At 36.1% G+C, this 16,788-nt stretch overlaps 1 protein-coding gene and 1 pseudogene across 3 annotated transcripts in view; both read right to left on the bottom strand.

Annotated features, from left to right (window-relative positions):
* Nucleotides 1-16,788, bottom strand: part of LOC111145067 (heparanase 2 (inactive)) — a 667,951-nt gene that overhangs the window by 546,536 nt on the left and 104,627 nt on the right. The window lies entirely within an intron of this gene.
* Nucleotides 82-938, bottom strand: LOC111144729 (annotated as a pseudogene).

Raw genomic sequence — 16,788 nt, forward strand, 5'->3', positions numbered from 1 at the left:
AGATTGTGGGATACTCATACAGTGGAAAACAACTCAGAATTTATTTTACTTATTTATTATTATTTGAAATGGATCAGTTATCTAATTAGGTTCTTTGAAAGAAATTTGGAACACCAATTTGTAAAGATAAACTCCATTTGTGAAAGAAAACACAGAGCAGAAATAGCTTTGACGCTGAAGAACAGCTTTGATTTTTAGCAGAATTTGTGAGTCCACAGCTTTCTGATCAACCTTGCACTGTTCTGTAATCCCATATTTCTCCTTCTCTATGTCAAAAAATCTCACCTTCCTGGTGTCTGGGTTTATGCAGCTTCTTCCTGAAGTAAGCATAAGTGAGATGTTTTGGGATTTTTGCACTGATCTCAATTTTGATGGATTGGCAATAACAAATTTCTGGTGTAGTCTGTGCAGAGGAACTCGACTGAGGGCCAGCGATCCAGTCAGAAGTAGTAAGCCACTACTCAGTTGCTTCAGGAAAACCACCCTCTTGCTTCTCTGTCCAGTGAAGATAATCGAAATGGTCCCAGGAGTGGCGCTAGCATGCAGTTTTCTCACATGCTGACTGAAAAGTTTTGCCATACCTCAATAGCTTTCAAGCCACACCTTCAGTAGATAATACCTAGGCAATTTGTGAAGCTTAACCACTCAGATATCACTATTCCTGTCACCACCAACTGGTTTTATGACAGTATCAAGAACCTTCTTTTTCCTTTCAACCCTGGATTTTGCTACTGAATACTTCCTCTTGTACATGGTCTTTTTGTAATACATAGCTGATTGGGAATATCTACCAATTCTTCTGACTAGGTCAGACTATTAGTTGCAGGGTCCTTCTTCAGCGTTTCAGCCTTGAGATTACCCTTCTTAACCTTGCCTCCAGCATCAGCCTTCTTGGCTTCAGGTTTCTTCTCCTTGCTATCTGGCTGCTCAGCTTTCATCTGCCATCTCACTATCTTGTGAGCCAAAAAAATTTTTAATGAACAACTGATACATATAACAAAGATAACTATTTGGGGGGGCACCTGGGTAGCTCAGTAAGGTTTCAGCTCAGGTCATGATCTCAGGTTCATAGGATTGAGCCCCGAGTGGGGCTCTGCACTCAGTGTGCAGTCTGTTTGTGATTCTCTGTCTCTCTACCCCTCTTCATGCTATAAATAAATAAATTAATTAATTAATTAATTAATTCTTAAAAAAGAAAAAAAAACAAAGATGAGTATTGGAAACATTACACTAAGCTTCAAAATTTAGACACTCAAAATGGATGAAAGACCTCAATGTGAAACAGGAATCCATCAAAATCCTAGAGGAGAACATAGGCAGTAAACTCTTTGACGTTGGCCACAGCAACTTCTTTCAAGACACGTCTCCAAAAGGAAGGGATACCAGAGTGAAAATGACCTTTTGGGACTTCATCGAGATAAAAAAAACTTCTGTACAGCAAAGGAATCAGTCAAGAAAACAAAGAGGCAAACCATGGAATGGGAGAAGATATTCACAAATGATACTACAAACAAAAGGCTGATATCCAAGATCTATGAAGAACTCCTCAAACTCAATACCCAAAAAACAGATAATCAAGTAAAAAAATGGGCAAAAGACATGAACAGACACTTCTCCAAAGAAGACATTCAGATGGCTAGCAGACACATGAAAAAATGTTCATCATCATTAGCCATCGGGGAAATTCAAATCAAAACCACACCAAGATACCACCTTACACCAGTTAGGATGGCAAAAATTAACAAGGAAAGAAACAACATGTGTTGGAAAGGATGTGGAGAAAAGGGAACCCTCTTACATTATTGGTGGGAATTCAAGTTGGTGCAGCCACTTTGGAAAACAGTGTGGAGATTCCTTAAAAAATTAAAAATAGAGCTACCCTATGACCCTGCAATTGTACTACTGGGTCTTTACCCCAAAGATACAGATGTAGTGGAAAGAAGGGCCATATGTACCCCAACGTTCATAGCAGCAATGTCCACAATAGCAAAACTGTGGAAAGAGCCGAGATGCCCTTCAACAGACAAATGGATAAAGTAGATATGGTCCATATATACAATTGAATATTACTCAGCCATCAAAAAGGATGAATACCCAACTTTTGCATCAACATGGACAGAACTGGAAGAGAACATGCTAAGTGAAATAAGTCAAGCAGAGCAAGTTAATTATCATATGGTTTCATCTATATGTGGAACATAAGGAATAACAGGGAGGACATTAGGAAAAGGAAAGGAAAAGTGAAGGGGAGGAAATCAGATGGGGAGACAAACCATGAAAGACTGTGGACTCTGAGAAACAGAGGGTTTTAGAGGGGAAGGAGGTGGGGGAATGGGCGAGCCTGGTGATGGGTATTAAGGAGGGCATGTATTGCATGGAGCACTGGGTATTATACATAAACAATGAATCTTGGAACACTACATGAAAAACTAATGAGGTACTGTATAGTGACTAACATAACACAATAAAAAAATCTAGACACTAAACAGTATACACAAAGTTCAAGAACAAGCAAAATAATCTATAAAATCAATATGTATTTGCCTTATGAGATGTGGATGGACTGGAAAGGGACAGTAGGGGGCTTTCTGAATGATAGAAATGTTCTAGATTCTGTTTAAGGTGATGATTACATAGGTGCATACTTTTATCAAAAGCAATCAAATTGTACACTTCTGATCTTTGCATTTTAAAATAAAGAAATTTTATTCAATTTTTCAAGTGACAATATAAAAAAATTTAGTTCCTGATGAATTATGTAATTTTCCATCTGGATTTCAAAAGGTACCAAATACCAAGTAAAATAAAACTCAATGACCCATACACCTTACATGAATCCAATTATAGACTATAGCAGCTAAAATGAAAGGTTCCAAAATTTACTCACTTAATATTCTACAGATAGGAAAGGCATATCCACTATGAAAAGACCCAACAAGAACAAGTATGGAGTGTCTTTTGTTATCTGCTTCTTCTCTTCACCTCCCCACAATGTTCAACTTCCAAGGAAACCCCATCTGAACACTCTGAAGACCAAAAGCTATCCATAAGCTTTCAAGCCTTGTCACCATAAGCTAGGAATAACTGCAGACAAAACTTATCCTCAAAACAATAACCAGGACCAACCCAAAAGCAATCACTTCTTTGGTAGCCACATTAAGGTCATTCAAGTCAGTGAGACTGACTTTTCTCAACATTAACCTGGGATTCTAATCCAGTTGACATGGAGATGAACTTATTTTGTCCAGCTGGCTACAAAAGCACATGCATGAATTCTTTTTTGCTCACCCTCATGCTAGCCTTTCCCTCCTCTCTTCCTGTTTCTTTTCTTTTTCACACATGCACAAACAGTCACGTCGTCATATGAGACAAGTGAACACTGAAACTTATGGGTAAAAAAACAGATGTTTTCCAATTATCCTTCACAAAACCATATTTTATATCAGGTTCTTCTATGGATTTATAGCCAATGAAGAGAGGTTACTACATTAGCTCATGGAGGGGGATGATAAAAACTGGAAAGGAAGAATCAGACAAGGCAAAGAGAAGCTATCCAGAAGGCTGCAATTGGAGAAGCATGACAAATGGGCAGCACAGTTTTAGAGGGTTCCGGCAGAAAGGCAGATTGCCTGACTGGGAGAGATTCTCCACAGCTGGAGCATCACACACACCATCTGGAATTTTTTAAATCTGCTTTCCCCAGGTGATCTGATTCTCAGAGTGCCAGTGGAGATGAGAAAAGAAGTAATTGTATAGCTCAGAACAGCTCCAAATGTTCCCCAAATTAGTTAATGAAATCTTGTTTGAATCAGTTTCAGCTTTTCCTCCAAACTGAGCCCCTAGTTTTGTGGTGTTGTTCCCCCACTAAAAAAATCAAATGGTAGGAGTTTAACCCCTAAATGTTTTCTATACAGTGGAACAAAACATGATTCCCAGCACAATGGTCAAAAATGGTGCTCCAACTGTCAGATCTGGTTCGAATTTCCCAAGACAGGCCAACAAAGCTTCATTTTCAGTCTCACTCCTCTTGACTGGTCTTCGCACTACTTTTAGCTGTTGCCAAATGGAGAACCTACATACTGAGGTCCCCAGTTTTTGTTCCCAGATGATCCAAACTCCAGATTTAAAACAATTAGGGAAAATACAATTTTAATAATTAAGAGCAATCATAAACCAAACTCTCATAAAAATTAAAGACTTTGTTTTTCTTTTTTCTCAATATATATGTGTCTGTGAATATGAAGGTGGAGTGCAGTAGGGGTACATGCAAGGAAAGAAGAAATAGAGCTTACTGGGGAATAAGAAGGTGAGGGAAGGAATAAAAAGTAGCAGGAAAGGAATTCTGCCTCTATCATCTATCCTCATATCTTCCCCTAATTGACTTCTTTTTTTATGTCTCCTATCTTGTTTTATACCAGAAGTATAAAGCAACTTTTTCTATAAAGGGCAAGATAGCAACTTAGCAACTATTTTAGGCATTGTGGGCCATGAGGGTTATGCCACAAGTACTCAACTTTACCACTGTAGCATAAAGACAAACAGAGACAATATGCAATGAATGAACATGGCTTTGTGCCAACTTATGCATAATGAAATTTGGATTTCAAATACTTCTCACATGTCATGAAATAATATTGTGATTTTTAAAACCACTTAAAAATGTAAAAGCCATTCTTTGCCCTCAAATCATGCAAAAAAAAAAAACCTGTCAGCAAGCTGAATTTGGCCCATGGGCCACAGGTTGCCAATCCCTGTTTAATATTAATAAATAGCATTATTCAAGGTTCAATTGTAGAACTAAACAATGGCTGCAGCAAGAGTCTCACATGATTCCTTACTCAGAGTAGTTTTTCAAAATTGAAGCTTTCCATTATACCATGAGGAACTGTGGTAAACTTGTCATTCTCAGGATCACAGATGCCTAAAGGTGTAAATAAATTTGTATCTAAAATAAATTTCTTCCCTGCTTTTAAACTTAAAATCTTCTCCTTTACTTATTCTTTTTATGGATCTTCTTCATTGTTGTTGGCATCAAGAAAGGACAGTGTCTTGATGATCGTAAACATTCTCAAGTATCTACCAGTGCTTTACTATGGTGATGATAAAGATTAATACAGAGAGCAGTACATTTCTTTTCTCTTTCTTCCCCCCCACAACCCCACTTTTGTTTAAATGAAAACACTAACATGTCCACTCAAACAAATTAGCATCTCTATGTAGGCAGACTATTTTCTGGGAACAAAAAACTCCTATGTCATTCTTCAGTATCTGAACTTACAATTATAAGTTACAATTTTAAGAAAGGGGAAAAGAAACTGGATATGAAAAGATAAGCAAGAGTAGTTTGTAACTTTTAAATTTGGGCACAGCACTTTTCACAAGACTTTTCACTAGAGGGACCATTCTTAGCCAAAGGCACTAAGCCAGGAGCTGGTGCTACAGATATGGTCCTTTCCTCAAAAAACTTAGTCTACTTGTGGAGACATACATAAGAGATAAAAAGAAGAGTAATATAATAAACCATGAACACTTCACAGATTTCAATATATATTAAAATACACAACAGGATAGAATTCCACACAGATATTCTAAAAATGAAAGCTTAGAGAAATTGTATGAGAAAAATTCCAAGTCAAAAATATATTGAAAAGATAGTTTTCCCTAACAAAAACAAAATTAGAAAAATACCCAAAAAGTCAATAATAAAGTATAAATCCCCTACCTACTCCCCCAAAAAACCTATGGATAAAAAGGAAGGATCATCCTGAAAGAAAGACAATTGCAAATATAGTAAAATATAAGAAGTAAAGCATAAAAGATATAATAAAATGATAATATGGACATAAATAAATGTCCTTGTGACATATATTGGGTGTTATAGTTTTTAAGTTTAAAGTCAACAGTGAATTTAAAAGTTTGAGCTAGTGTGTTTAAAACTCTACAGAAAATGCAAACATTTGGGGAATGCAAACTGGTGCAGCCACTGTGGAAAAACAGTATAGAGATTCCTCAAAAAGTTAAAAATAGAACCACCATATGATCCAATAATTGCACTACTGCGTATTTACCCAAAAATACAAAAACACTAATCCAAAGGGATACATGCACACCTATGTTTAGAGCAGTATTATTTATAATAGCCAAATTATGGAAGCGGCCCAAGGTTCAACAACAGAGGAATGGATAAAGAAGATGGGGTATGGTATACATATAATGGGATATTACTCAGCCATCAAAATGAATGAAATCTTGCCATTTTCAATGATGAGGATGGAGCTAGACAGTATTAATGCTAAGTGAAATAAGTCAGTCAGAGAAAGACAAATACCACATGATTTCACTCATATGTGGAATTTAGGAAACAAAACAAATGAGCAAAGGGGAAAAAAAAGAGAGAGAGACAAACCAAGAAACAGACTCTTAGCTACAGAAAACAAACTGATGGTTACCAAAGGGGAGGTGTGTGGGTGGAAGGGGTAATGGGTGCAATAGATGATGGGAATTAAAGAGTACACTTACCATGAAAAAAATAATTAAAAAAATTAAAAGATATGCAAACTATATTGAAATACATGCAGATAAGTGTCTAAAGAAACACAATAAAGATGTTTCTGAAAGTAATAGATAAATAGATAAATAAATAAAAATAATCCAAACATGGGTAACAAGGAAGAACTAAAGGAACCTAAGTATCTGGTGATAAGAACAGATGACAAATAATCCAGGAACTCAGAGAAGGCAGCAGGGAGTCTGTTTCTCCCTCTCTCTCTGCCCTCCTCTCCCCCTTCCCTGCTCAAGCGCATGCTCTCTCTCTCTCTTTCAAATAAATTTTTTTTCAAAAATAGAAGCATTTGTTAATAAGAAGAATAACTTACAGAAATTTCCATCTGCTAAGAAGTATGAGAGGAAAATGTGGCTTTTCCCCATGTTTGGGTATGAGATAGTGATTGTATATGCTTATAGTAAGCTGCTGGTGGTAGTGGGAGGGGTAGGGGGAAATGGGCAGAAACTTCTCCAATATTTCTATCAATAAGCCATCAAAATTCCTATCAGTAAATCTTCTGTGCATAACTAAACTGCCTGTAACTAGTTCTTTCCAGTCAGAAAGAAGAATGAAATGTTACCATTCTTCCAACCTACCCCTAATTCCTCACAGATATTTGCTATTTAGTAGCTGAAGTTTCTCATTAAAATTTTGAGGGCATTTTATTTTTAGGGCATTTTTAGATAGTTTTTTCTGTTGCATTTTCCCCAACTCTCCATCTCTCTGTTGTTCACTGATACAAAGGCCTAGGAGTCCAGTATCATCACCATGATCTTCAACCAGGGCTAAAATTCTAAATCTGGAACTGGGAGATCTATTGAGATTGCAGCCAGTAATCTGTCCATAGGCATAGCCAGTGGTCAGAGCCAAAAGTCATGAAGTAAGTAAAATTAATAACCAAGACCTAAGCCAAGAGAGCCATAAAACAAAGTTGGCAAGGAGAGGCGGGGAAGGGAAATGGGTGTCAAAGCTAAGCCAAAGGAGTTACAAACACCTCATATGACCAGAACCACCTAGAGGCCACTGCAAACTGTTACTGCTGCTTTAGGCACAGTCTCCTTAAAGACTACTGACCAATGGCTGAGCCATAAGGAAAAGTCAGTTTGGAAGGGAATATCCTTTGTTGGGTGGCTCCTTAGCCAGTTCTCCTGTTTTCTAGTTTACCTTATCCTGGTGTGCTATTTCTAGCAATGAGGGCTTAGATATGAATCCCTTCCTTCTTGGGCCAGTAATTTAAGCTCTATGCTAGTTCATCTGTACAATGATAATAATAATTCTTACCTTCATTGATTTGGTTTAAAGATTGTATGAGAATACATGTGAAATCTTAAAGATTTGACAAAATACAAATGAGTTTTTTTTAAGACACACTCTTAACAAAGTTAAAAGAGAAATGTTAAACTGAGGGAAAATATTTATAACAAATATTTAAAATGTCACTATCCCTAATAATTCAAAAGCTTCTACAAATCACTATAAAAATACAAACAACACAAAGGAAAAAAAAAATGGCAAGGCCTAAATAGGCAATTCACACACACACACACACACACACACACACACACACACACACAATACAAGATGCTCAACCACACTGGGGATCAGGAAACTGCAAACTAAACAGGAAGGTACCACTTTTCAGCTTGGCAAGAATTAGAGAGATTGATAATACCCATGCTGGCAAGTATTTGGGAAACAGGATATTCATACATACAGTTGGAGGAAATAGAAAACTTTTAGGTAGGCAATTTGCCTCTAACACTTAAAATGTGACTAACTTTCACTCTAGTTATTCTACTGCTAATAAACTATCAATCAGAAATACCATCATAAATTCATAAAAATACATGCATAGGTTATACATTAAAATACCTAAGCTGTATATAAATGTGTTCACTGATACAAAGGCATAGGTTACATGCATAGGTTGCTCAAAATGACATCACTTAGGCCAGGTCATCAAACCAGGGGTTAATACCTAATCTAACTGCAATTTTGACATCCTCCAGAAATTTAAGTCTTAACTAGTCAGTCAAAATTTTCTGTGCTAAGGTTATCTGACCTCCTGCTTCCTCTACTAAGGGAAAGTGATGACCTTGCCATAACCCTTTTCATTTGCTAATAATTTCCTTGCCCCACCCTCCTTCCTATAAAAATCTTTCATTTTGTGCATCTCCTCAAAGATCCCCTCTACCTGCTGGATGGGATGCTGCCCAATTCTTGAATCATTTAATAAAAACCAATTAGATCTTCAAATTTACTCAACTGAATTTTGTTTTTTAACATATTGCTGCTATAAATGTTATATATATACACATATATATATTTATATGTGAACAGAAAAAAAAGTCTGGAAGTTTATACAACTATTAATAGTATCAATTCCAGGGAAGCGGAATTGGAAAACATGGGAAGAAGGGACCTTATATTTTATATTTATGACATACTAAGTATATACACAGTATGTTGTATAATTTTCTCCAATTGAATGAACTTTTCATAATTTTTAAAGAAAATGTTCTGTAGATCATAAAGCAAGTACAGGTACTATTTTTCTTAAATTATACCTTATCAACCAAAAGAAATTTAAGATGACGTACAAATGTGAAGTGTTATTATTTATTACCAGAATTTCTTACTTAAAATTATTTTAAGAAAAAAAGTTGTGTCAAGCCTTCCATATACATAAAAATGGTAGTAATTTTAGGTTTAAAATATAGAATTATAGCTCTCTTTAGAAAAAGTATGATTAGAGGGACACCTGAGTGGCTCAGTTGTTTAAGCATCTCACCTCAGGTCATGATCCCAGGGTCCTGAGATAGAGTTCTAGGATCAAGTCCTGGGATCAGCCCCTGCTAGATCAAGTCCTGGGATCAGGATCCCTGCTCAGTGGAGGGTCTGTTTCTCCCTCTCTGTCTACCCCTCCCCCTGCTCAGGCGCTCTCTCTCTTTCTTTCAAATAAAAAGATAAATAAAATCTTCAAAAAACAGAGTATCATTAGAGAAAAGTTCCTTGTAAACTTTAGCAAGTCTTACCCTTCTTTACTATTCTCACACTTAAAGCATATTACCGACATTACATTATTCTTAGAACATGACACCATATCTGATCTAGTTGTTTTCTAAAGTAATCACTGCAAACTAAAATTTCCTTCTTTCTATATCTTTCCTTTTTCTCAGTTTATTAAATCATTTTAAATCTGAACATATTTCTCCCAGGTACAACAAGATGACCAGCTTAATTTTGTGAGATATAAGCAAATTAAACACACATGCTTTCCATTTCATCATGCAAGATAACATAAAAATATTACAAGTTCATAAAAAAAAAAAAAACAAGAATTCCAGTAAACCGTGTTAAGCTCAGAGGCAAGTGGATCTTTAATGTGCCCCTTCTGTGCCCAGTTCTCCTTCAGTATGGCCTCAGGTTATCCCAAGGACCCTCCTAACAAAGCCTGATTTCAGGAAAGGATCTGAAAAGCAAATTGATGAGTAAAAAACATACAAAGGGAGTCAAACCATAAGAGACTCCCAATCTCAGGAAACAAACTGAGGGTTGCTGGAGTTGAGGGAGGTGGGAGGGATGGGATGGCTGTGTGATAGACATTGGGGCGGATATGTGCTATGGTGAGTGCTGAGAATTGTGTAAGACTGATCAATCACAGACCTGTAACCCCTGAAACAAATAATAACAGTAATTATATATTACTTTTAAATAACATACAAAGGAATAAAGCTATAACTGTTAAATTTCAGAAATTGATTTTTTAAATTCCACATGAATACCCAATATTTCCAGGTACTGTATACAATGTGAGCCAGATTGATGGACCCTATCCTCAGAAAACACAGATAACAGATAAAAAAACAAGTAGTTATACTAAAGTATGGTTTACTATAAGATACAATGTTTTGAGAGGGAAGGTCTAACCAAGTGCAAAGGAGCAGAGAATTCTAGAAGAAATAAGCAAGCCAAGGAGTGAAGAGTAAATGAGCATCAACTAAACAAAGGTGGGTGGGAAGAATGAAGGCATGAAGAATGTCTTCCTCTGAAATCACATCACCCCACTTATCCAAAATATATGTCTGACTCTGATGAGTAGTGAAGGGGGAACAAAATTCAAACATTCTAACTTCCAGTTCTTTTCATCATTTGGAACACTAGATCCCTGGCATCCTCACCTCTCTTCAGCTTCAAATGGGTATGGAAAACAACAAAACTAAGGAAATAAGTCACAGAAAACCACAAATGCAGAGTACAAAGTGAATAGATACAGGCAGACAGCTGGGGAAATGGTTTTGTAAGACTTTCTCTAAAGGACAAATGTTTAGAACAAAACAAAATTCCCAGCAACAGTGTATATGCTCCTAAAGACTGTAGTTTTGGCAGGGCAGTAAATATTCAACCCCAATGTCCAAACAGAACAAATATCTGGATAGTCTCTGCCAAATCAAGATTAAAAACTTCTGAAATAAAAAATAGCCAGCAATAAATTTATCCCTTTTCAGCTAAGCAATATTTAGAGGGGAATTTACAACTTTAAATGCCTCTGCTAGAAAAATATCTCAAATCAATAACCCGAACTTCCACCTTAAGAACGTACAAAATGAAGAGTAAATTCAACCCACAGCAAAGAAAGGAAAGGAAATAATAAATAGTAGGTTGTAAATCAATTAAGTAGAAGTTAAAAAGGCAAAAGTAAAAAATAAATGAAACCAAAAATATGCTTCTCAGAAAATGAAAAATAAAAACAAAGTTTTTCAAATTTTAGCAAGACCCACTACCAAAAAAAAAAAAAAGAAGAAGAAGAATAAGACAAATCACGAAAATTAGGAATGTATAAGAACACATAAAAGATTGTAAGGTAGTATTATGTACAGTTTTATGTCAATGTATCAGACACCTTAGATGAACAAACTCCTAGAAAGGCACAAATAACCAAAGTTGACTATGGAAGAAATAGAAAATTTGAATAAACCCATAATGAGTAAAGACACTAAATTTATCATTTAAAATCTTTGCTCAAAGAAAAGACAAGATCCAGATGGTTTAACGGTGAACTCTATTAAGCATTTAGGAAGAAATAATACCAATCCTTCAGAGACTCCTCCAGAAAATGGAGAAGAAATACTTCCCAACTCATAATATGAGGTCAGTATTCTCCTGAGAGTGCTTTCTAAACTGGGTCTGAACAAAACCCAGGATCACAGAACTCAGTTAATTAAGACACCTTTGGGTTCCAGATGGATTCTTAAGGTGAGCTAGGAAGCTGGAAATGTTATCTAAGAACACATTAAGAAAGCTCTAGAACCAACCTGGATCTCAAAAGTCCTTTAAAATGTAAGACGATCTCATGAAGAAATTGAGAATAGCTACCTTAAAAAAAAAACAAAACTATAAAAGAATGTCCCCCTCCCCCATTTCTGCCCAAAGAAGTTAGTAACTGGTATATTTTGGCTTGTAGGATCAAGTCATGAAGGTCAGGCCTCTCAGTTCTCAAATCACTTTATAGTTTTTAGACAACCTTATTGGTTTAGGTGTTATCTCATATTTGAAGTTACTACGTCTATGGAAAAAAAGTGATTTCCAGTTTAAAAAAAAAAAAAACAACTTTTTCTTCCCTCTCTTCTTTCTTCTTATGTACCAAATTGCATGCACGCCACAGTTATATCTATATAGCACAAATACAGGGAATGAAAAGACAAGCCACAGACCAGAAGAAAAGATCTGTAAATCACATATCTAATAAAGGACTTTTATTGGGAATATATGAAGAACTCTCAAAACTCAATTACAAATGAACAATGCAATTTTTTAAATGGGCAAAATTTTTGAAAATACACTTCTCCAAAGATGATATATTGATGACAAATAATGACAGGACATGATGCTAACATCATTTTTCATTAGGGAAATAAAACTAAAACCACAATTAGATACTGCTGTCTTTTGATCAGAATGGCTAAAATACAAAGATTGATCATACCAAGGATGTGAAGCTACTAAAACTTCCATTCAATAGTAGTGGAAAGTAAAATGATTACAAGCGTTATTAAAAAATGGTTTGGGGGTGCCTGGGTGGCTCAGTGGGTTAAGCCTTTGCCTTCGGCTCAGGTCAAGATCCCAGGGTCCTGGGATGGAGCCCTGCATCGGGCTATCTGCTCAGCAGGGAGTCTGCCCCCCCCGCCCCCCGCCTGCCTCTCTACCTACTTGTGATCTCTCTCTTTCTGTATCAAATAAATAAATAAAACCTTTTTTAAAAAATGGTTTGGTAGTTTCTTAAAAAGTTAAACACACCCTTTCCAGAGAAATAAATGCATATATCCATATAGAAAGACTTGCACAAGAATATAATTAGTGGTTGCATTTATGATAGTTAAAAACCGAAAGAAAAAAAAGATGTCCATCAACAGAAAATGGATAACCAAATTGTGGTATATTGATACAACAATTATTCAACAATAAAATGTAATGAATTATTGATAAGTTCAATAACATGGATGAATTTCAAAATAATTATGCTGAAAGAAGCCAACAAAAAACAGCACATACTGTATAAGTCTATTTATATAAAAAACTTTTAAAGTGCAATCTGATGTATAATAACAGAAAACAGGTCAATGGTAGCCTAGGGATGGGGAAGCCTGAGTGAAACAGAAAGAAGGTATTATAAAAGGGCATGAGGAAACTTTTGGGGTATATATATGTGTTCATTATTTTGATTGTGGTGATGATTTCATGGGTGTATATAAATGCTAAAATTGATTACATTTTATGCTTTAAATATGTGCAGTTTATTGTATGTCAATTAAACAAAACCATTAAATTTTTTGTTTTTTAAATTTCTCATACTTTAAAGATTATATATCTTAATTATGTTTGGTTACATTTTTCTGCTAAATGCTATTGCTCTGAATAAGATACTACAAAGTGGGAGGTAGGGATAGGGTGGTTGGGTTATGGACATTAGCGAGGGTATGGGCTATGGTGAGTGTTGTGAAATGTGTAAGCCTGATGATTCACAGACTTGTACCCCTGGGGCAAACAATACATTATATGTTAATAAAAATAATTTTTTAAAAAAAGATACTACAAAGAGACTAGTCATGTGGAAACCAAGTTATATCGGTGTGTCAGTTGTCATTCTCATTTCATGAATAAACAAACTGAACACCAAAGTGGATAAACAACTTGACCAAGTCCATTGAGACTATATATGATAGAGCCTAGATTCAAAGCCAGATCTGACTGGTTACAAAGCCCATGTTCTTCACACTGTTATAATTCAGGGGAAAAGTGGAATACAAAATGATATGGACACAACATTGTAATTATCTAAATAAAGGAAAAGGAAGATAATTTCTTACCATAAAATGATTTCATTTGTTTTAAGTTGTTAGCCTATTGTTCTTTGTGGGATACAGTTTTAAAATACACTAGTTTGTACTATCTTGGCCAAAAAAAAAAATACCAATACTTATAAAATATTTATAAAATGCTTTTGTTGCATTTTACTTTTCTAGTAAACAATATAAACCAGGTCTATAGCATTTGGGAAGTAATGTCTTTCAGGAGAATTCCTTCTTAAAGCCATGGATTCCATCAGGGTCAGGGTATCTTTGACATTGACTATGGAGAGCCTGGAACCAAGTACTTTTAAATATATGAGAAAATATTGTTCAGAATTCATCACATTGTTTTACTTGGCATTATCCTGATACTGCTCAATCATTTTGTAAATCTGAGTGATTCCAAGTCTACATGTTTCTGATTTAGTTCCACTTAGCAAATCAAAGTGCTGTTTTATGAGTGCTGTTTGAGATTTAAGACAATACTCAACTGGTATCCTTTGAAATAAGGAGACTGAATCAGAAGCCATCATTCAAGTGGCAGATGGGTTAAAGATGCTTTATACAAACCAGCTCTATCAGTTTCCACTGAAGTCTATGCTCTTGCCAAATGCATTCTCTTAGAATATACAATGAGTTTTTTTTTCACATTTATAGGCCAAAATTCCTCTTACAGCCACATCTTGCTTCAGTTTACTTGGAATAAGTTTCTATCTCTTTTATATAATGCTGATTATGGAATATTTGAAACCATGTTTCTTGAATTCTAGGAGTCAAGAAATGCAGCAGAATTTACAGGTAAACAATGTACAGAGACTATGAGACCAGGACCAGCAGAAGTGCTCATATTCAAAGACAAATAGATGAGAAATAAATAGAAAGAAATGGGAATGTGTATAATCGCAGATCTTTCTTGAAATTAAGGTAGAGCTGAGATGGAGTGAATAGAGATAATCTAGGTATCTGGAATTTTGAAGTATTTCCATAAATTCACATAGTTAAATAGAAAGTCACGGGCTAATCAGACATTCTCTCTCCCTTTCTCTTAGTTTCTCACTCACTTTCACGTTTCTCCAACTCTCTAAATTTTTTTTCCTACTCAACAATGAGAAAAAGTGTGGTGCAATGAGAATTTTTTTTAAGATTTTATTTATTTATTTGACAGATAGAGATCACAAGTAGGCAGAGAGGCAGGCAGAGAGAGAGAGGAGGAAGCAGGCTCCCCGCTGAGCAGAGAGCCCGATGTGGGGCTCGATCACAGGACCCCGGGACCACAACCCGAGCCGAAGGCAGAGGCTTTAACCCACTGAGCCACCCAGGCGCCCCTGCAATGAGAATTTTAAAAAGAGAAGGAAGAGGAGGAGGAAAGGAATGGAAAGGAACAAAGAAGATGAGAGAAAAAGTACTAGATGGGAGAATGGAGAGGAGAGAAAAAGAAGAGTATGAAAACAGCTGAGCACCTTTATCACCAAAGTAGCTTGTTTTGCTGGAGGGGAGCTAGGTGAGGGGATAGGGTAACTGGGTGGTGGGCATTAAGGAGGGCACTTGATGTAATGAGTACTGGGTGTTATATGCAACCGATAAATCACTAAATCCTCCCCTGAAACTAATAACATACTATATGTTAACTAAATTAAATTTAAATAAAAAATAAAAATAAAATAAAGTGTTCTTAAAACATGGTCTCAAATTTTTTGATAATCTTTCCATCAGTAAGTGGGCTCTATGTTCCCTACCCTTAAATCAGAGTAGTCTTTTGACTGCTTCTACCAACAGAGTATAGTAGAAGTGATACTATGTGATATCCAAGATTAAGTCATTAAAAGCCAAACCATTTCCACCTGGTTCTTTTGGAATATTTGTCCTCTGGAACGTCCCTCTAAGGACTCCACAGCTTGGTACCCAACCACCACACCGGCAGAAACCCAATTCATATAAAGAGGCCACATGTAGGTACTCTAGTCAAGAGACCCAGTTTAGCCCAAGTTTTGAGTCATCCCATCCCAGGCAACAAAAATGTGAGGGAAGAAGCCAGGACCAACTTCACAGGCATACAACCTATACAGTCACACAGGGACCCACACTCAGAAGGGCCTTAGCCTTGGTTGAATCTCTGTTGTTGCCATCTTAAAATTCTTAATAATTTTATCTTTGAATTTGTGTTTTATAAGTGAAGTCCAATGGAACATGAGTGTGAGCAGAGGAGATGCACACAATATGCATGTCTGCCACAGTTCCTTGCTGTCCCATTAGCATATAGCTTTCGTGATGCTCACTACACAGCCTCTATAGAATACTTATCTTATACCCAAAGTCCTGTGCTGATAAAAGCTCTGAGCTTAGTTTAAAAGTCACCCTCTTAAATTCAGAATGATTGTATCTTTGACCTTGTATTTTGTAAGTCAAGTCCATGGGACAATGCAGCATACATGCATAATTAAAGGTGATAGACACAAAATGTATGTCCCCACCACATCCCACCCCACCCCACCACCCCTTTCACATATATTCTCCATCATGCTCTATAAGCACAGACTTTTCACAGATCTACAATATGTGTAAGTTCAGGAAGACTTAAATTGAGTCCAGGATAAGTATGTTTTACACCTATGCTTGAGTAAGCAGAGGCACTAATAGCCTGCAGAAATCACACTTTTCATTTAAACTAGAACTTGCTTTGAATGCAAGAAAAAAGTTGTGGCGTTCTAAGAAACTAGAACAACCACGGAAGTCTATCATATCCTCTTACTCATGTTCTTTCTTTGTATTAACCAACTACCTACAATGCAAATGATTACATGAAAAGTTAAGGGAAAGACAGAACAACTCATAGTTCTTTTTCCTTTTGATTCTTCCTTATTGATCAGTAAGCCAAAAGTACAGAATGTCGGTAGA

The sequence above is a fragment of the Enhydra lutris genome, unplaced genomic scaffold (assembly GCF_002288905.1).
Source record: "Enhydra lutris kenyoni isolate GAN:26980312 unplaced genomic scaffold, ASM228890v2 scaffoldscaffold12, whole genome shotgun sequence".
In the NCBI taxonomy this organism is placed as follows: domain Eukaryota; kingdom Metazoa; phylum Chordata; class Mammalia; order Carnivora; family Mustelidae; genus Enhydra; species Enhydra lutris.